The sequence below is a fragment of the Pyrus communis genome, chromosome 7 (genome assembly GCF_963583255.1).
Source record: "Pyrus communis chromosome 7, drPyrComm1.1, whole genome shotgun sequence".
Taxonomy (NCBI): domain Eukaryota; kingdom Viridiplantae; phylum Streptophyta; class Magnoliopsida; order Rosales; family Rosaceae; genus Pyrus; species Pyrus communis.
The window spans coordinates 18,149,657-18,175,415 of record NC_084809.1 but is presented as its reverse complement, the minus strand read 5'-3'; the positions used below and the strand labels follow the sequence as shown (position 1 = coordinate 18,175,415).

At 39.0% G+C, this 25,759-nt stretch overlaps 1 non-coding gene and 1 pseudogene across 1 annotated transcript; one reads left to right on the top strand and one right to left on the bottom strand.

The window, feature by feature from the left end:
• Positions 1–25,759, bottom strand: part of LOC137740653 (F-box/LRR-repeat protein 14-like) — a 45,559-nt pseudogene that overhangs the window by 9,778 nt on the left and 10,022 nt on the right.
• On the top strand, positions 18,560–18,670 carry LOC137741202 (small nucleolar RNA R71). The gene has a single exon (XR_011069232.1). It is a non-coding gene; the product is annotated as a small nucleolar RNA R71 (small nucleolar RNA).

The window sequence follows — 25,759 nt, the reverse complement described above, 5'->3', positions numbered from 1 at the left end:
ATCAATCAAACGGTTAAACAAATTGAATCCACAACTTATGAAATTCCAACGAAAGTTAATCAATTCATATTGCAAATATAAACATAGTTTCGAATCACCCCCTAACTAAAGGGGGTTTTTAGTTCCTCATAACTTTGAAATCAAAGAAACACCTAAACATTCCAACAACTCAAACTTGAATTGTATGAACGTTTAGGCACTCTTCTCTTCCATTCCTCATCCGTACAAAACAAAGAGAATTGAATTTAAACATTGAAATCAAAGAAACACCCAAACATTCCAACAACTCAAACTTGAATTGTATGAACGTTTAGGCCCTCTTCTCTTCCTCTTTATTATGGCACAAGGTCTAAGGGATGTTGTTGGTGTGTTGAATGGATTGGGGAATTATGGGAATGGATGAGGAAAGATAGAAAATGGAAAGAAACCCACGGCAAGGAAGGGAATTTCAGGATGTGAAGATGGTGTGTGTTTGTGTTGTGGTATGTACAATGGAAATTGAGATGATCCTTGAATGAATGAATGCAAGGGTATTTATAGGGGGAATGGGAGAATATGTGGGTGATTGTTTAAGAGTGAATGTGGTTGTTATGATTGAGAGTGCATGTGGATGAAATAATGATGGAAAAAGAGCTAGGTTGTTGGTGTGTGAATGCATGTGTTGAATTGGTGGTGCAATGATGAAAGAGTAAGTGCATGTGTGTGTGAATGGTGGTGCAATGATGAAAGAATAAGTGCATGTGTGTGTGAATGGTGGTACAATGATGAAAGAGTAAGTGCATGTGTGTGTGAATGGTGTTTCTTGATGGTTTTGGGGTTGTGATGCATGTGGCTAAGGGTTGTTGATTGGGCTAGAGGTTTTGCATGGCTCAAAGGATTGTTTGATTGGGCTAGGCCCTTTGTTTTATGTCCAAAGTGCATACAAGGCTTTCAAATTCGTCCAACACTTTGGGTCCAAGCATATGCTATCCATTCCAAGCCCAATTTTGCTCCAAAATGCTCCAAAATGCATCTTTTTGCTTCCTTAGCCATATGAACCTAAAAACACACGAAAATGGCTTAAACTACTAAAACAACTATGAATTAACAACATAGATGCATGAAAACAAGCTAAGTAAGTCGCCTAAATATGCTCCTATCAAATTCCCCCACACTTAGCTTTTGCTAGTCCTCGAGCAAAACAAAACAAAAGAAACCAAAAACAAAACGACACTGAACAAGTAAAACACAACCTAAACCTTCCAACAATCGTCTCAGGGATTTCCAATGCACATGACAAGTTAAAAATCATTATTTCCACAGATTTTAGCCATCTTTACACTTAAGTACATTCTTACTTATAGTCACCACATACTAGTTCACAATTAAGCATTTAAAACCATGATTTGAATGTAGTAACATGCCTTAGAGAATTTGCTCAATTCCTTACAAGATATGCACTCAATTTTCACTCAGACTTTCTGACTACACACCCTAAACTAGTTACATGTGAGAAGATTGATGTAAACATGAAAACGAATACTCACATATATGTATCATAAAGAAAGCAATTTCTGGAGTTAATAAGCATGTTTAGGTATGATCTCATGAATGGAATGCTACTACTTAGATGCGAGAACCAGTGACACCATATGCTCATACCAAGTTCAAACTCCACAAATTGAAATACACAACACTCAAGATAGAAGTCAAGGGTTGTAACGGGGCTTGGGGTATGTGGATAACAAAGAAGGGATATGGAAAACAAAGGTTCTTAAAGAAATAGTGAGCAAAGCATTTGAATCAACTTAGAATTCACTTTTGAATGAAAACTCAACTTTTGAACAAAAAGGGAGAATTTAGACAATTTACGCCCAGAATTGGTGTTTTGGAACCTTTCTTCAATCACTTATTCTTTCATTTTTTTTTCAAGCTCTTTTTTCTTTCTTTCTTTCTTTTCTCTTTTTTTTTTCTTTTCTTTTTCTTTTGAATCTCAAAACATAAACACTTAAACATTCTCTCCCCCACACTTATTTTCTTTCATAATGTAACTCAAAAGGAATTCAATTAAGTCATGCTCACTATCTTTTAAGAACAAGGCTGGGGATTGTCCTAAACTAGGCTAGGTGAGGAAAATGTGGGTAAACAAAGAATAAAGGCTAAACAAGGCTCAACGGGGTTAAAACTTACAACATATACGAAGTATGGGAAGTAAGGCTATTTGGCTATGGTGGTGGTCACTACACAACTTCTTCTTGAATATGTGTTATGCAAATCAATAACATGCTTTGAATGAAATGGGCATGAGTTATAGCATTTGGAACTATATGATGAAACGCCTTCTAAGTAGTAATCAAGCAAAGAATAATGAGATCATGCAACGACTTTAGAAAACAAGAAATCACAGATTATACTCTCCAAAGAACGTTATAGGCTCAAGTCTCTCAGGGTTGTAGCGTTTGTTTGAGTTCCTTCCTTCAAGCATGTTACAAAAACGAATTTTTTTCTTTTATGATTGCATGTGAAGTCATACATTATAACCATAACCAAGCATATACCAAGAGTAAATCAAACTTTTCTCTATGTTTATAACTCTTTCTAACCGTCATGCAATTATAAACCAAATCCTTATCATTGTGTTGGAAGGTACCCTAATACACAAACACACAAAAACGACTTAAAACACTCTTTTTAGGCTTTTCAAAACATTTTCTTCAAATTTTTATGTGATTTTCGGAGTTATAAAACAAAACACACTAAAACACTCTAAAACAATTTAAAAACACCTTAAAACAGCAAGGAACAACATTTGAAGTTATGGGTGATAAAATCCCAAGAATTTGCATTAACAACATTAGTTACCCCCCCCCCCCCCCCCACACTTAAATCAAACATTGTCCTCAATGTTTTAAGCATAGATTCACACAAAACATAAGTAAACACACAAAAAGCACTTAAACATACTAAACATGGCAAAATATAATTAACAAAGAGAAGAGTTTAGGGACGCAAATCTGGTTATGGAATGTAAATTCCATCTTCTCCTTGTTGATTCCACAGGGGTTCCTCCCATCGTTGATTTTCCTTTGTGCTACTCTTGATCTGGGCAGCAGGATTCTTTTGGTCTCCCCCGAAGGTCTGAGCTTACTCCTTTGGTCTGTTTCTTTGTTCAATCTTTCCAATTCGTATTGAAAAGGGTTGGAGTATAACTCAGCCTATGTTTGTCTCCACATGCTTCAATGTATCATTTTCACTTGCCTTACTCGCTCCCCTTTGCAGAAGTGGTCCCTTCTCTGGAAGTGTATCAACCGTTGAAGATGACTACTCGAGAGCAACGCTAGGTAAGCAACCAGGAATAAATTCCAGGCAGTCGGAACCAGATCGGAAGACTGACTCCAAGTGCCGGCTGATTGCTTCTTTCACTTTGCCATGCGAGTAAGAACAAGGACAAAGAAAAGGACAGGGAAAGAGCATGATATGAGATACTTTTGCTTTTGACCTTGATGATATGAAATACCTTTGCTTTGAAGAAGCGGTGAATGAATCAGCACATGCTTCAATCCGCCGTTTCCTCCTGGGTCATATGTACTCCAGGCATCTGGTATCATCTTTGGGGAAGAAGAAAGAATTGAGTATTTCGAAAGGCTTTGCTGGGAGTGCGCCCTCAGAGGTGAGAGAGAGTTGGGCATTTTCTTCAGGTTTGCCTTGCCATAAAAGACGAAGGTCGACATATATAGAGATAATATCAAGTGGTGGTACTGTTCTTTTACCCTTGTCGACAAACGTCTCTTCAATTTCTGAGCAAACGGCTCTTCGATTTCTGAACGGACGCCCCTTCAATTTCTGCACAGGCGCCCCTTCGCTTTCTGAACGACACGTGGTAGTGCGGATGCGGCTTTGTCAGAGCTCTTTTGACAAAGTCGCACGCGTTTTCTGAAAAGCAGAGAAAGCGTCGCCGAAATTTACGCTTGTCGGCAAAAGTGTAGCTGCGATGATGACCTCCACGTGAACTTTTGACAAAGTTGAACGCGTTTTCTGAAAAGCAGAGAAAGCGTCGCCGAACTTCCGCCGGAAATTCCGGCTTTTTGAATCGGTGGACACGTCGCTTTGGCTTTTTTTTATAGAGCTATCGATCACCACAACAAACACACTCTGAAGAATTCGCATTTTTGAACATCGTCTCCGGCCCTTTGAAATTTAACTCCATCTACCCCTTCTTTTTGAACACTTTTGAAAAATGGCAAACCCATCGAACCTTAGCTTGGAATTGAGCCTTAGCAGTGATACGGGCGCGCCGCGTCAAGGTAACGTATGGCGCCCTTCTTTCTTATCTTCTAACGGTCCTCTTTCAGGTGAAGACTCCGTGATGCAAGACGCCACAACAGCTACAATAGTAGCTAGGAACCTCCTCACTCCAAAAGATAGTAGGCTGCTGTCAGGACGGTCCGATGAGTTGGCCGTTCAAGAGTCCCTCGCACTTAGTGTTCAGTGTGCGAGCTCTGTGTCTAACATGGGCCAACGCCTGCTTGCCCGCTCCCGTCAGGTGGAATCATTGATGGCAGAGGTAGAAAGTCTCAAGCAGGAGATCAAGCAGCTGAAGTATGAGAATAGAAGTTTGCATGTGCTTGCAAACAACTATTCGACGGGCATGAAGAGGAAGCTTGATGAGCTGCAAGAATCCAATGGTAGAATGCAAAGTGACCGTCAAAGGCTTGCGGCTTACTTCCAGAGGCACATTTTTCCTGGCTCGTCCAGCGTTTGGCCAAGTATTGGGGCCTGGAATGCTCTAGCTCCGATGCCTCCTGCTCCGATGCCTTCCGCTCCGATGCCTCTCGCATCTATGCCTTCCGCTTCGACGCCTTCTGCTCCGATGCCTCCTGCTTCTAGAGTTTTGCCCAGTAGTGGGGCTTCAAGCAAACGACCTCTGTGAAGGCTCCATCTTTCTCCATGTTTAGTTTTTTTTTTTTTTTTTTTTTTTTTTTTTTTTTTTTTTTTACATAAATAAAATCAAATGGCATGGAATTGGTCTTTGAATGGAAGGTGATACTTGAAGTGAACCGGCATTGGTTTGAATTCTAATGTAGGTGCCTGATTCATAAAAAACAACAAGTTAGTATAAAATGTAATGGAATTTGAAAAAAATGACTTACTTGTTTTGTCTGACAAGAACTCAATGACAAACACCACTCCCTTGAAGGTTTCAGGGATATTGGACTTGGCCAGATTGCATGTGATGGTTATGACTTGTCCAATGTCATCAAATTCAACTTCTTTGGGTTTTGTGGTTTCAAGAACGTCCTCTTTGATGAATTCATGACATTCCCTACTTTTCACCTTTGGAAGGTCTTCCAAGATGTCTTTTTCACCTTCTTCTTCCTTGGAAGTCATGAATCTGCAAGGAATAGGGATATTAGGTGGAATGGGGTTAGAATTAATTAAATTTGGAACAACCTTACTTGAATTAGATGGCGTAGGAGCAATAGGTGCCTCCGGTAAAGGTGTTTCAAATCCTCCCTTCGGATTTGCAATGGTTGAACTAGGGAGTTCGCCTTGGTTGCAAATTTGTTCTACAAACTCCGCTATCTGCCCAATTTGCTTTTCCAAGTAGTCCAACCTTTTGTCTTGATTTTCCCTCTCTTTGTTTTGAGTTTGGACTCCCTGCGTCAAAGTAGTAAGTAATTGAAAAATCGAATCATTATCATTTGAATTACCTACATTACTTTGGGCAGGTTGTGGTGTGACAACCCGTTCCAAATTTTACGTTTTTATTTTATTTTAAAAGCGTGAATTTACAAAATTGCCCTAGAGGCAAGGACTTTGACTTCCGTAGACCATCGATTTGAGAGATGTGGAACTTATTCTTTTAGCATATCCTCGTAGTACTCATTGGTACGAACGTATAGGCGAAAGCCGTTTGCGAGTCCGGATTATAACGGTATAGTTACGGACGTTCGAAATTGGTTATTCAAGGTTTAATGTTTATTTAAATTAAATCTCCACTTTGTGGGGGGAAGCCCAATTAGAAAATGGAGGGAGGAAAGAGGAAGTAAAGTTGGCAGCCAATCAAAAAGAAAGAGGAAAAGAAAAAGAAAAAAAAAAAAAAAAAAAAGGGAAAACTCCCCCCAAAACCGTGACCCGACATGCACGACCATCCATTTTCCAAGGCCGATTCCGGCCAACTCCGGTGGAGTTTTTCGATGCCACCACCACCATCTTGAAGCTCTCATTCCCCTCTACAAAACCCACCCAAGAACCACCTTGATTAACCATGGTATGAGGCGGTTTGAGACCACGAAAGTTGACGAAAATCAATGGTGCTCCGGCCACCCTTTTCGATTTTCCGGCAAATCGGCAAAGCGATGGCCGATGCCACCACTTGGGCTTTGTAGCCCATCATCCCAGGAGCAAAACCCGACCAACCTTGATCCCGTTGGACCACCGTAGACGACGAATCGACATCGGGAAGTTTTAGGCACCCGCCGGCTTTGTGGGCAAAATTGACCATCTTCCGTCCACTTTTGGACTTCGTGGCAGGTATGAAAGTTGCTCCACTCACTGAGATCTTCATTTCTATGAAGTTTGAGAATTTTTGAAAATAGTTGAATTTTCCGGCGAGTCGGGGCGGCCGACCGCCACCCGCGGCGGCCCATGCGGCGGCGCGTGGCCAGTGAGCCGCCAATGCTATTTTTAGGCTATGTCGAATGTCTTGAATTCAGTTTCGTTATTTGAACGACGTAGGTTGATCATTGGAACCTAAATTTGTTACGATACGTTACTTGATAAAAATGTGAATCGACGATCCGACCGTTGGATCGTCACCAAAATTGGATACATTATAACACGTAATATTTAAAGATCATAGGAATTTATGGATCGGGAATCCGACTTACGGATCTTCCTGAATTGGATTTGTAAGTTAATAAAATAAATGTTCACGACCACTTGTTTTAGGTAAGTGGCGGAGATCCGACCGTTGGATCGTAATGAAATTTTAATATGTTATTGTAGAAACATATTGTGGATCGTTAGGAATTGCGGATTGGAAATCTGATATGCGGATCTTCTGGGTCAAGTTATACACGGTTGTAAATCCTATCTCAAACTATTTTAGAATGTCGTTGAGGTTGTGTTTTATGTGAATTACATATTCTACGGATAAGAGTTCTGAGATGTGATTTGATAATTGGTCACAGGGACCAATCATTCAGGACGTCTCGATGCGTGCGCTAGAGAATCATAGCGTGGACTCCTGGTGAGTGGATCTTTTCCTTTTTATCGTACATATTGTTGAGAGTTCTATCGACACTTTTAAATTGATTAGGCATATTACTTTCATATATAATTATTGTGAATGCTTGAAGTATTGTGAACTACGAATGGCTTGATCCCTGTTTAGGGTACGTAGGCAGTCTAACGAGACGTTAGATGCAGCCATAAAATATTTGAGACAAAAGCCTTGTTTGGGAAATTGAGTAATGCGAAGGAAATTGATAAAGACAAGTTTTAGTTTTGTGAATTAGTTAGTTAATTAGTGTTAATTGGGTTATTATGGATAATTATCCTTGAAAATAAGTAGTTCGGGAGTAGAACGTTATTGATTGTACATTTCACACTATATAGTTTATAATTGAAAATGCTACAACATGGTTGAGGGTTAGATTGCATCATGGTATATTCATATGTATTATACTTGCATATAATTATTGGGAATGCTTTCAAGTGCAAAGGTGGACGCAGGACAACCAGGTAAGCTTCAGGTGAGTACATGTTGATGTTAGTGATGGTAGTGAGTACGATTGTGTTGAGATATAGCATAGCTCATAAACCTGCACCCCGGTGTTAGTGCTCCCGCCCGTGGCCAGGGCACAGTCCTTCACGTGATGTTTACCTCCCGCACCTTACGCTCACCTTGGATTCAAGGTAGGTGCACAGTCCTGTCGTACAGACCACTTTAGGTGGTTCCGACTCGTAGGTGACCCGCGATTATTCGCCCAGTCTTCACGTGATCGTAGCACTTATTTACATCCAGTCCTGTCGTACAGACCACTTGAGGTGGTTCCGACTCGTGTGCAGGTATACTTATTGAGCTATTGGCTAGCCAGGATTGATGAGATATGGATAAGTCGTACAGGTCACTATAGGTGACTCCGACTTATATGCTAGCCAGGATTGATGAGATATGGATAAGTCGCACAGGTCACTATAGGTGACTCCGATTTATATGCTAGCCAGGTCACTATAGGTGACTCCGACTTATATGCTAGCCAGGATTGATGAGATATGGATAAGTCGTACAGGTCACTATAGGTGACTCCGACTTATATGCTAGCCAGGATTGATGAGATATGGATAAGTCGTACAGGTCACTATAGGTGACTCCGACTTATATGCTAGCCAGGATTGATGAGATATGGATAAGTCGCACAGGTCACTATAGGTGACTCCGACTTATATGCTAGCCAGGATTGATGAGATATGAATAAGTCGTACAGGTCACTATAGGTGACTCCGACTTATATGCTAGCCATGATTGATGAGATATGGATAAGCTGTACATGTCATTTTAGATCACTCTGACTGATATATCACCTTGTATTGATTTAGTTCATTTGGCCTACTTATTAATGTATGGTGGAGTTGATGGCAAACCGTGGTTTTAGTCATTTCTGAGTATGGTTTGGATATATGCATATATGTTGTACTGTCTTATGGAAAACGATACGGGTTTTACATTTAAGGGCATTACTTTTAGAGAGGTAATAACTTTGGGAAGCTTGGTTTTATTGCTTACTCACACCTTCTGTTTGGTGCCCTCCAGGTTTTAGTTGCTGAGTTTGTATCGACAAGAATCTGTGGCGAATCTTAGTATTGTTGGATATTTCTGAGGGTATGATTCTTACCCACACTACTGTACCTTACTTATGCTCTGAAATCGCGCGTGAAATGGGTTCGCTCCCACTCGTAGCGCACTCTAGTACTTAGACACTTTTAGATTCAAATTTATTCACTTTTGTTTACACTATCACATTTTATGGCTTCGTCACCTTCCAGGTGTCGGCCAGCACAACTCGATTCAGGGTCCAAGTGGACTTTCTGGGTCGGGGTGTGTCAGTTTGGTATCAGAGCATATGTTGGGCAGTATTGTGTTCATCACACGCGTGATGTGAGCACTCTTGGTTTTTGTGTTTGACGTTCGAATGTTGCCACCTCGTCGATTATGGAAAAATATGTTAACTTTTCTTCAGTTTTGGACAATTTTGTGGTCTTGACGGCATTTTATAAAATCATTTTGGCGGTTGTCGTTAGAATTAAAACGAAGATTTTCCTTGTGGAGGAAAGGTATAAAAGTGAGGCAAATTGATGGCCTAAGTAAATGTTTTGATCATCATGTATCGCCAGAGATATTACCAAATAATTCTATCATTGTCCTACCGTCGTTAGTATTGATCCTTTAGGGATTGGAAATCTTAGTTAGTCTTGATTTCTTAGTAACATTTCGCGGAAGATCATCTGAGGGATAATTATTATTTTGGTCCCTATTAGCACTAATATCTTCAAGCATACTTGTGTTCATGTTGAATCTTTAGGATGAAGATCGACTGTCGATGAAGTCTTTTTGAAAGTAGATATTAAGCAAGGTCTTTTCTAGCATTGAGATTTTTCAATCAACGCTATTCCCAGATTTTTCCTTTCGTAGTTGTACTTATTAAATGAATGAGAATAGGCTTGCGAATGTAAGTTGTCATATCCTAGGAGTTGTAGAAATCCGAAAAGCAGTCATCAAATCCTCCTAGGATCAATGAACTACTTCGCTTGAGCCGAATAAATTAGGATCGTGGAAGCTTAGGAATAAGCTTTGCAATATGACAGTAAACTCATGATTGTTGTTTTTACCCTATCACTTATCTAGGTAAACGAAAACCCTTTGACTAACCACCTCTCGATCACTTCCATAAGTAGACATTAGAATCGAAATGCAAGATGATTGTTGATGTATAATTCCTTCCTAATGCTAGAATATATTTAGTATAATGGCACAAGCAAGGGTGTCGAATCCACAGGGACTAATTGGACCTATGTAACTACTTGTTTGCAAGAAATCTAAGAAATGAATCAAACTAGTCTAAATAGGCAGATTTGAATCAAACTAATCAAACTATGCAGATTTGTTGTTTTAACTTGAAAGCATAAGAGAATGAAGTAAACACAAATCAATGAATCAACAACCAATATAATGAGATAGTATCAATGGAAATGAAACTAGGGATTCGATTTCACCATTGCTCAATTAAATCCATGTTTGTTAAGTTGGTTTATACTCATTCATCTACAAATTTCTTGAGTTTGTTTCACTTGGATATGATCAACCATATGATGTGTGGATTTGATCAAATGTCTATAATCTTGAACCTAATTGTGATGTGCAACTTTGGTTCATAATCTAGAGTATGTAATGCACAAGAAACGTTCACTAAACCAAAGGGAACGCTTGGCAGGATGTTTGCCAATCTTTCCCTTCATTCATTCACAAATCCACCAATATTAGACATGATGTATGTTTTAATCTTGGCTAAATAACTTGTAGTTAACTCAAATGGCGATCAAGCATACAAATCAACCCACAAATTCACAATTATAACAGAGAATGAATCAAGAACTAGGTAGACAAACTGAGCATTCTAACTTAATTACATAGCAAACTTTGCAAGGTTACATCGAATCCCTAGAGGAAGCTTAGTTACAATTCATGTTTACAAAAGATTTGACATAAAAGTATAAAACATGAATGAACATAGAATTGATAAGAATGAACCCTTGAAGCAAAACTGATGTTGAAGTCCTTGAAGAGTTCCTTGGTGTTGCTTCTCCAAATGTGGTGCGGATGAAGTAGATTGGTTTGGTTTGGATGGTTTCTGCCCTTAGGACAGAAATGGACAGAGAATGGAGTGAAGTAGGGGGGTTTTAGAGTGTGTAATGGACTGAAAATGAAGAAGGAACCTTGCGGATGGGAAAGGGAGAGAAAATGAGCAGTTTCTGTGAAAGGAAAAGAATGTAGAATGCAATGCAATGGAGAGGGCGAATTAGAGTGAATGATGGGCAGAAAATGGAGCAAAATGGTGTATGTAATGGAATGGATCCGAGATGGAGATTAGTGAGTGTTATGGACAGAAAATGGAGTGTAATAGGCTGTGTGTGATCCCCCTTGATCTGAGTCCGAAAATCCCTAAGTCTTGGTGCATTTCTGAATGAGTCTAATGATGGGGAGACAATCAGATTGGATCTTGGCTTTGTTTAACTCAGATGGCAGTGCATAAGTGATGGAATGATTGTGTTTCTGAGATAGTGGACGTATGGCATGGACAAGATCTGCAAGGATGTGTTTTGTTTAATCAAAATGCATGTGCAAAGTCTGCCACAAGGGAGTGGAACCTGCAAAGGTCAATTGGAGCACCAGAAAATGTTTATACAAGTCTAAAAATGGGAAGAACACACGGCATGGACAAAGGAATGGGTTGGATTTCTGAAATGATGGCATGAAATGGAATTTCTGGAATAAAGGATGCAAGGAATTACTTGTTTAATCACAATGCATGTGAATTTATGTAAAGATGAATGCAAAAGGGAAATGGAATTGCATGTGAGTTCGGCAAAGTGTTTGAACATGCATGTGAATGCATGTTTTGGTGTAAATATTGCTGAATGGTTTAAGTAATGGGAGTTGGACAAAGCAAGGGAATACACGGCACAAGGTTGTGACATGCATGTGAATGCATGTTTTGATGTTTTAGAGGTGCATAATCTGATTTGGAACCAAATGGGAGTGCACGGGCAGGTTGTGGACATGCATGTGATTGCATGTTTTTGCCTTGTTTAGAACCACCCAAAGTGACTCCAATGCATCACTTTCTGTTTAGAACCATCCAATGTGGTCGAATTGCACCACATTTCATCATTTGCCTTCCGATTGATATTATTACACACTTGGCTGCACACTAACACAAAACAATGTAAAACGCAACTAGTTTACTCCAAAACAATCACAAAGATGCCAAATAAAGAAGATATAAATGCATGCAAAATGTGACTTAACAAATACCCCCAAACCTGGTTTTTGCTAGTCCTCGAGCAAACTTAAAACTAAAACACACAAAATACAAACATCTAACTAAACCACTTTCGCTGGCTAAACGATTGCACTGAGCATGTGCAACAAGCCTTTGAACCCCTAGGTGTCCCTAGTTGGAGGAGTTGTGTCTCCTGAGGGTTTACAGTGATGACACCCACAAACATTTACAAAATCTGCAAACAACTTGGTTAAAACATGCTTTAAACAAACTAATAAGAACCAATGAAGATTTTGTCATTCATTCAACTCAAAAGATTGCCACTTCAAAGAATCATATCAATTGTAACGTATAAAGATATTTCTCCATGTCTTACGACTTCAAAGTCACCATACCCAAATGCTTAAGACAGAATTCGCCTCAACTCTACTCCTCACAGCTTCCACTCAAGTTTTCACTCAGATCTTAAGGTTTAGTCTCTCAACAACATATATGAGTGAAATTATGTAAAGGAAATCAAAATTCTCACATATGAAATCTGAAATGGAAGCACAGTTTCTGAGTAGATCTCATGAAATGAATCAAATGCTAAGAATATAGATAACACACACACTTACCATCACCCATGAATACATCCTCAATGATCAGCTAGGTCTTTCTCAAGATTGTAATGTAAGGCTTAGGTTATAGGTTACAAGAGAAGTGATATGAAATACTAGAGCTTGGGGCATACCAAAGTGTTCTTGAGGATAATGCTCTTCACTTGCATTTGTTTTCTTTCTTCTTTGTTTTTGGCATCCAGGCCCTATGTCTTATCATGAGGAGATTTGGAACTTGTATCCACTTTGATTCTCTTCTCTTTTTTTTTTATAACTTTTTTTTTTTTTTTTTTTTTTTTTTTTAGAAGAATTTTCAACATAGGTGCCCTCGGTACATGCCACAATCTTGTTCTAAGCTCAATTTAACTTTAGTCTTTATCACCTTGGTATTCCCCAAACTATAAGGTATGGCTTGTAATGAGCTAGAATGGGCAGAGTATGGTGTGGGTGATGAAAGAGTTAGGCTAAAGTGTTTGGCTGCAACGAGGGTGAATGGAGCACACAAATGGGTAGGATTTAAGCCTTTTAGAAGTTAAAACATGCATAGCCTAACATCATCTCATTGAGTTCATTCATGAATGACACTAAATACATGGTATCTGCAAAGGAGAATGATTCTTAGCATCCAAACGAAATAGAAGTAATGAGATCATTTAAAGTGAAAATGAAAGCAAAAGATAGGAGTAGAAACAATTTAAACCCTCTCAAAGAAGCAATTAGGCTCAAAATAACTCACTAGGGTAGTCTCCACAATTCTTCTTCCAGAATTTGAGTATGGTACCTCTATCATCATAATTTCAAGAGTTATAGCTTTATAAATGACAACAAGATGCAACTCTTTTCCATAGCAACCCAATTGTTTGTTTTCAAACATAGTCCTCATATACATTCGTATTAGCATGCAAAAACGCTCTTAACCAAAACAAACCCACACAAATTGAACAAAAAGAAAGCAAAACACTCTAAACCAAACTAACACATAAAACAAATATAAACACAAACTTCCATTCCACACCCCCAAACCTAATCTAAGCATTGTCCTCGATGCTTAAAATTGTACGCAAAGTAAAAAGGCAAAGAATATGGAATGGAAATAACAAAATAAACACAACATAAAGATAGAACACAAACCACACTAGGTTGCCTCCTAGCAAGCGCTTTATTTAATGTCTAGGCAAGACATGGTAGCTTGTTCATGGTGTTGTAAACTCAAGAAAATCAACAACTTGATACACTGGCTCCTCTTCTACTTTCTCCAAATATGGTTTCAATCGCTGCCCATTGACTTTAAAAGAAGTGCCATTCTTCATGTTCTCTATCTCCACAGCTCCATGGGGAAATGTTTGCAGTACTTTGAATGGTCCCACCCACCTAGACTTCAATTTTCCTGGAAAAAGTCTCAAACGTGAGTCAAACAAAAGTACTTTCATACCTTGGTGAAACTCCTTCCTCAGGATGGCCTTGTCATGATAGAGCTTAGTCCGTTCCTTGTAGATTTTGGCATTCTCATATGCCTCATTTCTAAGCTCTTCCAACTCATTAAGTTGGAGCTTCCTTGCTATTCCAGCATCCTTGTAATCAAAGTTGAACTTCTTGATGGCCCAGTATGCACGGTGTTCAAGCTCCATTGGCAAATGACAAGCTTTCCCAAACACAAGGCGATAAGGACTCATGCCAATGGGGGTCTTGTATGCTGTTCTATATGCCCATAGTGCATCATTCAACCTCAGTGACCAGTCTTTCCTTGTAGGGCTCACAGTCTTCATCAAAATATTCTTGATCTCCCTATTGCTAATCTCCACTTGTCCTGAGGTCTGAGGATGGTACGGGGTTGCCACTTTGTGGTTGATGTTGTACTTCTTCATCAAGGCTTCAAAGGGTTTGTTGCAGAAATGGCTGCCACCATCACTAATAATAGCTCTTGGGGTTCCAAACCTACAAAAAATCACATCTTTAAGAAAATTCAACACAACCTTATGATCATTAGTTCTTGTAGCAATGGCTTCAACCCATTTTGATACATAATCTACTGCCACTAATATGTATAAGTAGCCAAAAGAGGATGGAAATGGTCCCATGAAATCGATTCCCCAAACATTGAAGAGTTCTACCACCAAAATGTTGTTCAATGGCATCTCATTTCTTCTGCTAATGTTCCCCATTTTCTGGCACCTATCACATTTAGAGCAAAAATCAAAAGCATCTTTGAATAAAGTAGGCCAAAAGAAACCAGATTGTAAAACCTTTAGAGATGTCTTTTTGGCACCAAAATGGCCTCCACATGCCAATGTGTGGCTAAATGTTAGGATGCTTTGTTGCTCACTCTCTGGGACACATCTCCTAATGATTTGATCAGGGCAGTATTTAAACAAATACGGTTCGTCCCAAACGTAGTGCTTTACCATGGCAAGGAACTTCTTTCTTTCCTGAAAAGAAAGGTCATTTCTCATTATATCACAAGCAAGATAATTCACAAAGTCCGCATACCATGGTTCTTTTTCTTGAACAACAAAAAGTTGCTCATCTGGAAATGATTCATTTAGGGGCAAAGGTTGTCCAACTCCATGGTTTTCATTAAGCCTGGACAAATGGTCAGCCACAACATTATCACTGCCCTTCTTATCTCGAATTTCCAAGTCAAACTCTTGTAGCAAGAGTATCCATCTAATCAAGCGTGGTTTAGCATCCTTCTTTGTCATCAAATACCTAATGGCTGCATGATCAGAAAACACAATAACTTTAGATCCCACAAGATATGACCTAAACATTTCTAAGGCAAAAACAACAGCAAGCAACTCCTTTTCAGTTGTGGAATAGTTAAGTTGAGCATCATGCAGAGTCCGGCTTGCATAGTAGATCACATGTGGAAGCTTGTTCACCCTTTGCCCTAAAACTGCACCAATAGCATAGTCAGAGGCATCACACATCAATTCAAAAGGCAAAGACCAATCTGGTGCCATAATAATAGGAGCCGAGGTTAGTTCATTTTTCAAAGTATTGAATGCATCCATACAAGCCTTATCAAAATGAAATGCAACATCTTTAGCTAACAGATTGCATAATGGACGAGTGATCATTGAAAAGTTCTTAATGAAACGACGATAAAAACCCGCATGGCCCAAAAAACTTCTTACTCCCTTCACAGTGGTGGGGGCTACCATATTGGTGATGACGTCAATTTTAGCTTTGTCCACCTCCATTCCTTTGCTAGAGATTACATGCCCCAACACAATTCCTTGTTTCACCATAAATTGGGACTTCTCCCAATTGAGGACCAAATTTGTTTCCTGACATCTTTGAAGTACTAACGATAGATGGTTAAGACATTCATCAAAAGAGGAACCAAACACTGAGAAGTCATCCATAAATACCTCAATGAACCTTTCTACCATGTCAGAGAAGATGGCCAACATGCATCTTTGGAATGTTGCCGGAGCATTGCAAAGTCCAAAAGGCATTCTCCGGTATGCAAATGTGCCAAAGGGGCAAGTAAAGGTTGTTTTCTCTTGATCCTCCGGAGCGATTGCAATTTGATTGTAACCTGAGTAACCATCCAGAAAACAATAATGTGAGTAACCTGCCAATCTCTCAAGCATTTGATCTATGAAAGGCATAGGAAAGTAATCTTTTCTAGTGCTAGAATTCAACTTCCTGTAATCGGTGCAAACACGCCAACTGGTCGTGGGCTTTGTGGCCACAAGCTCATTGTTTTCATTCCTCATCACAGTGATTCCCACCTTCTTAGGCACCACCTGAATAGCACTCACCCATTTGCTATCAGAAATGGGATATATGATCCCCACATCTAACAATTTCAACACCTCATTCCTAACAACTTCCTTCATGTGTGGATTGAGCCTTCTTTGTGGCTCACGGCTTGTTTTTGCTCCTTCCTCCAAAAGGATCCTATGCATGCACATGGTAGGGCTTATTCCCTTGATATCTGCAATAGACCAACCAAAAGCTGATTTAAACTCTTTTAACACCCTAATTAGTTTATCTTCTTCAATTGGGGTGAGATCAGAAGCTATGATAACTGGAAGAGTTTCAAATTCAGCTAGATATGCATATTTTAGATGTGGTGGAAGTGGCTTAAGTTCAAGTTTTGGTGCCTTAACAGTGGAAGGAGTTAGATGTGATATTGATGATTCTAAAGGCTCAAAACGAGGTGAAACATTCAAAGGATACAATGCCAATGCTTCCAAGGCAGCTACTTCTTCCATGAGTGCATCTTCTTCATCAAACTCATCTTGAGATTGACTCAAAACAGTTTGTAAGGGTTCATTCGATTGTGCCTGCAAGAACTTAGAGAATACAAGTGAATCAAGCACATCAATGGCATAACAATCAAGAGATGAAGAAGGATGAGCAAGAGATTCAAACACTTTGAATTGAACCGTCTCTCCTAACACTGTCATAGTGAGGAGTCCATTTTGCACATCAATGATGGTCTTGGCTGTGGCCATGAAGGGTCTCCCAAGCAATATTGGCAACTCACGATCATGTATAGGAGCTTCTTCCATGTCCAAAACTACAAAATCTGCAGGCAAGATTAGTTTATCAACTTGAACTAGAATATCTTCTACTATACCTCTTGGATATTTAACTGATCTGTCTGCAAGTTGTAATGAAATGGTGGTGGCTTTCAAATCTCCCAAACCTAGTTGAAGGTACACTGAATAAGGCATTAAGTTGATGCTAGCACCCAAATCAAGCATCGCTTTCTCTACTTTCTTGTCCCCTATGGTGATGTTGATAGAGAAACTTCCTGGATCCTTGAGCTTTGGTGGAAGTTTTCTTTGCAAAACTGCACTCACATTCTCAGACACTACTACCTTCTCATGTGGTCCATACTTCCTTTTGTAGCTGTTTAACTCCTTGAAGAACTTCCCATATGCCGGCATGTTCCTAATGACATCAAGCAAAGGTAAGTTAACATTCACTTTGCTTAGTATATCAAAAATTTCCTTAAATGACTTATCCTGCTTGCTCTTGGCAAGTCTTCCAGGGAATGGTATTGGTGGAGTGTATGGTTTCTCGGCCTTGTGAAGATTTGGTGCTTCAAATGAGGAAGTGGCATGGCTTGGTTCCTCAATTGATTTCTCATTGTCTCCTTGAGTGACACCTGCATTCACATGATCATATTCATTAGTAACTTCATTGCCAACTCTATTATCAATAACCTTACCACTTCTAAGTGTAGTGATTGCTTTGGCTTGCTCTTGGTTCCTTTGGAGTATCACGGGTTGGCTTGGAAACTTCCCAACCTCTCTTTGGTTCAAGGCATCTGCAATCTGCCCCAATTGTGTCTCCATTTTGGTTAGGGCTGCTGAATGTTGTTGGAGAGTGCTATTTGTGGAATGTTGGAATTGCAACGTGTTTTGGGCTAACAACTTAACCGTATCCTCTAGACTAGGGGTAGGTTTTGGTTGGAAATTTTGGATTGGATTGTTGTTCTTCCATGAAAAGTTGGGATGATCTCTCCAACTCGGGTTATATGTGTTGGAATACATATCATTCCTTGGTCTTTGGTTGTAAGAATTCATGAGGTTCACTTGTTCTTGAACATACTCGGGGTAAGCTTCCCTAGATGGACATTGGTGAGTAGGATGGCTTGGTATGTTGCAAATGGCACACACTTCATTTGCTTTTGGCACCATGTTGAGCACGGATTCAAGCTTCCTTTCTAGGTTAGCTACCTGCAACAAAAGCTCATGATTAGAACTTGTTTCATAAACTCCAACTTTCTTACCCCTTAAATCTTTGTGTTGAGCATTAGACCCCAACATCTCATAAATGTTATATGACTCTTGAGCATTCTTTTTCTTCAATGCTCCACCTGCTGCATTATCAACAGTTGATTGACAATTATGGGTTAGTCCATCATAGAAAATTTGCATTTGTAAATGAAAAGGTAACCCATGGTGTGGACATTGTATCAAGAGGCCTTTAAAACGCTCCCAACACTCATTGAAAGGTTCACCATCATCTTGTTTGAAGTTGAAGATTTGTCCCCTTAATGTGGCTGTCTTTTGAGTGGAGAAGAACTTCTCCAAGAACTTCTTAGCCACGGCATCCCATGTAGTGAGGGAACCTGGTGTTAGAGTCATCAACCAACTCTTGGCCCTATCTTTCAAGGTGTAAGGAAACACTCTCATCCTCAAATTTGCTTCACTTACTCCCTGCAAAGGTAAACCACTCACAACATTGTAAAACTCTTTAATATGAGCTAAAGGGTCTTCATTAGGTAAGCCATAAAATGAAGGAAATATATGGAAATGTGAAGATTTGAGATCATAGTTTCTAGCTTCTGTGGGCAGCAAGATGCATGAAGGTGAATTTGGTATGATTGGTTGAGCAAAGTCCTCTAAAGCTCGAAGCTCATCTAGGTTGCCCGCCATCTCTTCCTCTCTTTCCCAATCAACTTGCTCAGATCCTTTACTTGTTGAACTAGGTGAATTCCCTTCTTCTTCCTCAAGGTTAAAGGATGAACTTGATGGCACAAAGTTGTCCAAAGTGTGGCCCTTTAATCTTTCAATTCTTTGGCCTAACTCAACAAGTTTATTTGACATATACTACCTGAAACAAAGTAACACAAGTGTGAATGAAAATCAAGAAGCAAACAACAATGAAAAGAACAAAAATAAACTTAAAAACGTTTGAAAATACTCAAGGGATGTGGAACTAAACACTTAGAACACTTAAACAATCCTAAAACCCAAAACAGCAACTAGAAGACTCAAAATTGCCTAAAAACCACTTTCTGGGCAGTTTTGAGCACCTACACTAATTTGGACGAAATTGGATGGAAACTTGAATCAAAACACTTATAAACAATAATCAAAACACTTTCTAACTAATTTGGACAAAACAAAGACTCAAAGGACTCAATACAGATTCACAAGACTCAAAACAAGCTAAAAACTCTTAAAACTGCCTAAAAACACAAACTGGGCAGTTTTGACACTAAACTCAACTTTGGACGAAAATTAGGTTTGAGCTTGACTCAAAATGCTTCAAAACACAAGATAAGACAGATTCTAAGCCTAAAACTTAACAAACTATAGGGAGAAATTGTATTTGGACGAAATGCATTTAAATGGACAGATTATAATGAAATCAGATTGTAAAGCAAGTTGATGTAAACCAATGGATAATGGAATGGCTAAGGGATTCTTTTCCATATATGAAATGTATGCAACTTAAATCAACTTCCAATTATCAATTTGACAAGTTATGAACCTTGACACTAATCAAAATAGCAAACAAGCAAACAAGCAATTACAAGGGACTGAAATCAGTCCCCGGCAACGGCGCCATTTTTGTTGATGTATAATTCCTTCCTAATGCTAGAATATATTTAGTATAATGGCACAAGCAAGGGTGTCGAATCCACAGGGACTAATTGGACCTATGTAACTACTTATTTGCAAGAAATCTAAGAAATGAATCAAACTAGTCTAAATAGGCAGATTTGAATCAAACTAATCAAACTATGCAGATTTGTTGTTTTAACTTGAAAGCATAAGAGAATGAAGTAAACACAAATCAATGAATCAACAACCAATATAATGAGATAGTATCAATGGAAATGAAACTAGGGATTCGATTTCACCATTGCTCAATTAAATCCATGTTTGTTAAGTTGGTTTATACTCATTCATCTACAAATTTCTTGAGTTTGTTTCACTTGGATATGATCAACCATATGATGTGTGGATTTGATCAAATGTCTATAATCTTGAACCTAATTGTGATGTGCAACTTTGGTTCATAATCTAGAGTATGTAATGCACAAGAAACGTTCACTAAACCAAAGGGAACGCTTGGCAGGATGTTTGCCAATCTTTCCCTTCATTCATTCACAAATCCACCAATATTAGACATGATGTATGTTTTAATCTTGGCTAAATAACTTGTAGTTAACTCAAATGGCGATCAAGCATACAAATCAACCCACAAATTCACAATTATAACAGAGAATGAATCAAGAACTAGGTAGACAAACTGAGCATTCTAACTTAATTACATAGCAAACTTTGCAAGGTTACATCGAATCCCTAGAGGAAGCTTAGTTACAATTCATGTTTACAAAAGATTTGACATAAAAGTATAAAACATGAATGAACATAGAATTGATAAGAATGAACCCTTGAAGCAAAACTGATGTTGAAGTCCTTGAAGAGTTCCTTGGTGTTGCTTCTCCAAATGTGGTGCGGATGAAGTAGATTGGTTTGGTTTGGATGGTTTCTGCCCTTAGGACAGAAATGGACAGAGAATGGAGTGAAGTAGGGGGGTTTTAGAGTGTGTAATGGACTGAAAATGAAGAAGGAACCTTGCGGATGGGAAAGGGAGAGAAAATGAGCAGTTTCTGTGAAAGGAAAAGAATGTAGAATGCAATGCAATGGAGAGGGCGAATTAGAGTGAATGATGGGCAGAAAATGGAGCAAAATGGTGTATGTAATGGAATGGATCCGAGATGGAGATTAGTGAGTGTTATGGACAGAAAATGGAGTGTAATAGGCTGTGTGTGATCCCCCCTGATCTGAGTCCGAAAATCCCTAAGTCTTGGTGCATTTCTGAATGAGTCTAATGATGGGGAGACAATCAGATTGGATCTTGGCTTTGTTTAACTCAGATGGCAGTGCATAAGTGATGGAATGATTGTGTTTCTGAGATAGTGGACGCATGGCATGGACAAGATCTGCAAGGATGTGTTTTGTTTAATCAAAATGCATGTGCAAAGTCTGCCACAAGGGAGTGGAACCTGCAAAGGTCAATTGGAGCACCAGAAAATGTTTATACAAGTCTAAAAATGGGAAGAACACACGGCATGGACAAAGGAATGGGTTGGCTTTCTGAAATGATGGCATGAAATGGAATTTCTGGAATAAAGGATGCAAGGAATTACTTGTTTAATCACAATGCATGTGAATTTCTGTAAAGATGAATGCAAAAGGGAAATGGAATTGCATGTGAGTTCGGCAAAGTGTTTGAACATGCATGTGAATGCATGTTTTGGTGTAAATATTGCTGAATGGTTTAAGTAATGGGAGTTGGACAAAGCAAGGGAATACACGGCACAAGGTTGTGACATGCATGTGAATGCATGTTTTGATGTTTTAGAGGTGCATAATCTGATTTGGAACCAAATGGGAGTGCACGGGCAGGTTGTGGACATGCATGTGATTGCATGTTTTTGCCTTGTTTAGAACCACCCAAAGTGACTCCAATGCATTACTTTCTGTTTAGAACCATCCAATGTGGTCGAATTGCACCACATTTCATCATTTGCCTTCCGATTGATATTATTACACACTTGGCTGCACACTAACACAAAACAATGTAAAACGCAACTAGTTTACTCCAAAACAATCACAAAGATGCCAAATAAAGAAGATATAAATGCATGCAAAATGTGACTTAACAATGATATCTCACTGTTAGATTGTTACGAGTGTCGAGGAAACTGTGAAGACCTTTTAGTTCGTGTCGTAGAGTTGGTTAGTAGTACTGTAAATTCGAGGACGTATACTTTTGGCGTCATATCCCAAAAATCTTACCGCGGATACCACCACATTGTTAAGCTGGTATGGTAACATGACTGAGTATTGCTTTTATTTTTCACGATTAGAACCGTTTGAAACGAACCATCTTATTCATTGACCTAAAGCCAACAGTCATCACCTTATTTCGAAGGCTAGATGACACTTCTCTGTGGAGATTTTGATGATGCATGGTAATTGTCGATTGATGTGACAAGTCAATTCAGATTCAGACTTTCTTAGTATGTTAACGCTTATGTTTCTCGGTGGTAGAACCGCTAAAGATGAACCATCATACTTATGACCTAGAATTAACAATTTCTAATTTTATTGGAGTATTGATTGGGACCTTTATGTAGAAAAGTGTGTCCAAATCTTCATTGATCTTAGAACTTTTTATTACATTTACTTTTTGGAACAAGCTAAGTTCTGTCAGAGGCAATAGTAGAATTAAATTAGCATTTATGAGTGCACTATCGTGTATCTACTCTCGCACACTTCCAACATGTCATATTCTATTTAGTTGGGAAATATGAGTATCGATATAGAGTTACCTTTAATCTATCAAGAAATGGTTCAAATGATTTAATCATTTTGTATGAATGGAGTTAGGAAGTATCTTTTTATATGCTCAGTTCGAGATATGTTGTATATGTAAAGAATGTGAAATTCATTAATCGTGATGCTAAACCAATGATACGCTTATATGATGTTTCAATTGGTGGTTGTTTACTTAAGTAGAAAACAATGTTCTTCTTGCTCTAAAAATTGAAGTATTGGCAATAGTTATTTCCTTAAAATGGGTGTTGAAATTTAAACAACAAGACACTTGTGAAGACCACTAAGATAGAAGTGGGATGTAGTCAACCTCTTCGGGGAATGTGATCTAGAAGTTTTCTTTGTGACGTGATCAAATGTGGAAGTAGGGAAGAGATAAAATCGAGGCTCCTGTTGATGTGCTTTGAATGAATCCTCACTCTAGATGCACCTTACTTTTGATTAATGTTGTGGGGATATCGAGGATATAGAGTTCAAATTTCCTTGGGCAACTACAATTTTCTAATTGCGTCCAGACGACGATGACTTTTTGAGAAAACTACTCCTAGACTTCTATACAAATTCAGCAAACAGAAACCTGACAAGATTATCATCTTGGTGTATTTATATTTCATCGTGTTACATGTTTCACTTCCAAGCCTTTGGAAGTCGTTATGAAGGCTTGAGTATTAGAAGTTGTTTAGTATTGCATTTCTACCCCTAAATTAACGATTAGTTTGAAATGAGTTACTCAGACCTTTGTGGACGAGTTGCATCTTGTTTGTCCCACTAGTAGTATGGTTGCAGTATATCCTTATTTCCATTCTAGTCACTTGTAACCACAGTTACAAATTCAGGTTAACTATGATATCATTGGAGTTGATGTATGGAGATTTTACGCACAGCCATATTTATTGGACGCTTACTTTTGTTAGAATTATGGGCAACTACGATTACATTCCTGTTTAGGAGTATGATATCCTTCGAAATATAATACAAATATTGTATGTGCAGCTTGTGATTTACAGCAGATTATTGCGACCAAATATTTGATTGAGATTGTGACGTAGAAAATTTATGTTATTGACGATGTGCCTCGGAAGGTAGTGAATGAGTACGATCGAGGCTTGTATGTGTATTTCCCATTGAGGGACAAGATGATAATATTGCACTCTCGGGAATTGTTACTTGCTTATCAAGACAACAGTGAATTGTCGGTTTTACGGGGTGCAGACCGTAATATTAATAACTTATTCGTTGGGTTGTTAAGCAAGTAAACAAGTAGATTATTCTACGTTAATATTTGTACTTACTTATTTAATTCGTTAATGGTTGTTTGGGCTTGACCCAAAAATATTACATGCTTAATTTCGAAGTGTGTTACACTTTGAACACATTTATGAGAGGATAGTAGGAATTTGGAGGCATGAAAGAAGAGTCACTACACTCCGATCGTGACAGAATGTCATCCTCTTTTATGTAGTCGCTATCACTTTGTGTCTTCCTCGTGTATGTATTTACATACATATCTCTTTGATTTTGAGTATTCTACTTTGGATTGATGATTTTAAATTTCGAGGACGAAATTTTCTTAAGGTGGGTAGATTGTGACAACCCGTTCCAAATTTTACGTTTTTATTTTATTTTAAAAGCGTGAATTTACGAAATTGCCCTAGAGGCAAGGACTTTGACTTCCGTAGACCATCGATTTGAGAGATGTGGAACTTATTCTTTTAGCATATCCTCGTAGTACTCATTGGTACGAACGTATAAGCGAAAGCTGTTTGCGAGTCCGGATTATAACGGTATAGTTACGGACGTTCGAAATTGGTTATTCAAGGTTTAATGTTTATTTAAATTAAATCTCCACTTTGTGGGGGGAAGCCCAATTAGAAAATGGAGGGAGGAAAGAGGAAGTAAAGTTGGCAGCCAATCAAAAAGAAAGAGGAAAAGAAAAAGAAAAAAAAAAAAAAAAAAAAAAGGGGAAAACTCCCCCCAAAACCGTGACCCGACATGCACGACCATCCATTTTCCAAGGCCGATTCCGGCCAACTCCGGTGGAGTTTTTCGATGCCACCACCACCATCTTGAAGGTCTCATTCCCCTCTACAAAACCCACCCAAGAACCACCTTGATTAACCATGGTATGAGGCGGTTTGAGACCACGAAAGTTGACGAAAATCAATGGTGCTCCGGCCACCCTTTTCGATTTTCCGGCAAATCGGCAAAGCGATGGCCGATGCCACCACTTGGGCTTTGTAGCCCATCATCCCAGGAGCAAAACCCGACCAACCTTGATCCCGTTGGACCACCGTAGACGACGAATCGGCATCGGGAAGTTTTAGGCACCCGCCGGCTTTGTGGGCAAAATTGACCATCTTCCGTCCACTTTTGGACTTCGTGGCAGGTATGAAAGTTGCTCCACTCACTGAGATCTTCATTTCTGTGAAGTTTGAGAATTTTTGAAAATAGTTGAATTTTCCGGCGAGTCGGGGCGGCCGACCGCCACCCGCGGCGGCCCATGCGGCGGCGCGTGGCCAGTGAGCCGCCAATGCTATTTTTAGGCTATGTCGAATGTCTTGAATTCAGTTTCGTTATTTGAATGACGTAGGTTGATCATTGGAACCTAAATTTGTTACGATACGTTACTTGATAAAAATGTGAATCGACGATCCGACCGTTGGATCGTCACCAAAATTGGATACATTATAATACGTAATATTTAAAGATCATAGGAATTTATGGATCGGGAATCCGACTTACGGATCTTCCTGAATTGGATTTGTAAGTTAATAAAATAAATGTTCACGGCCACTTGTTTTAGGTAAGTGGCGGAGATCCGACCGTTGGATCGTAATGAAATTTTAATATGTTATTGTAGAAACATATTGTGGATCGTTAGGAATTGCGGATTGGAAATCTGATATGCGGATCTTCTGGGTCAAGTTATACAGGGTTGTAAATCCTACCGTCGATCAAAGATCGACGGTTGCCTTGTGGTCAATGGGTCTCAAACTATTTTAGAATGTCGTTG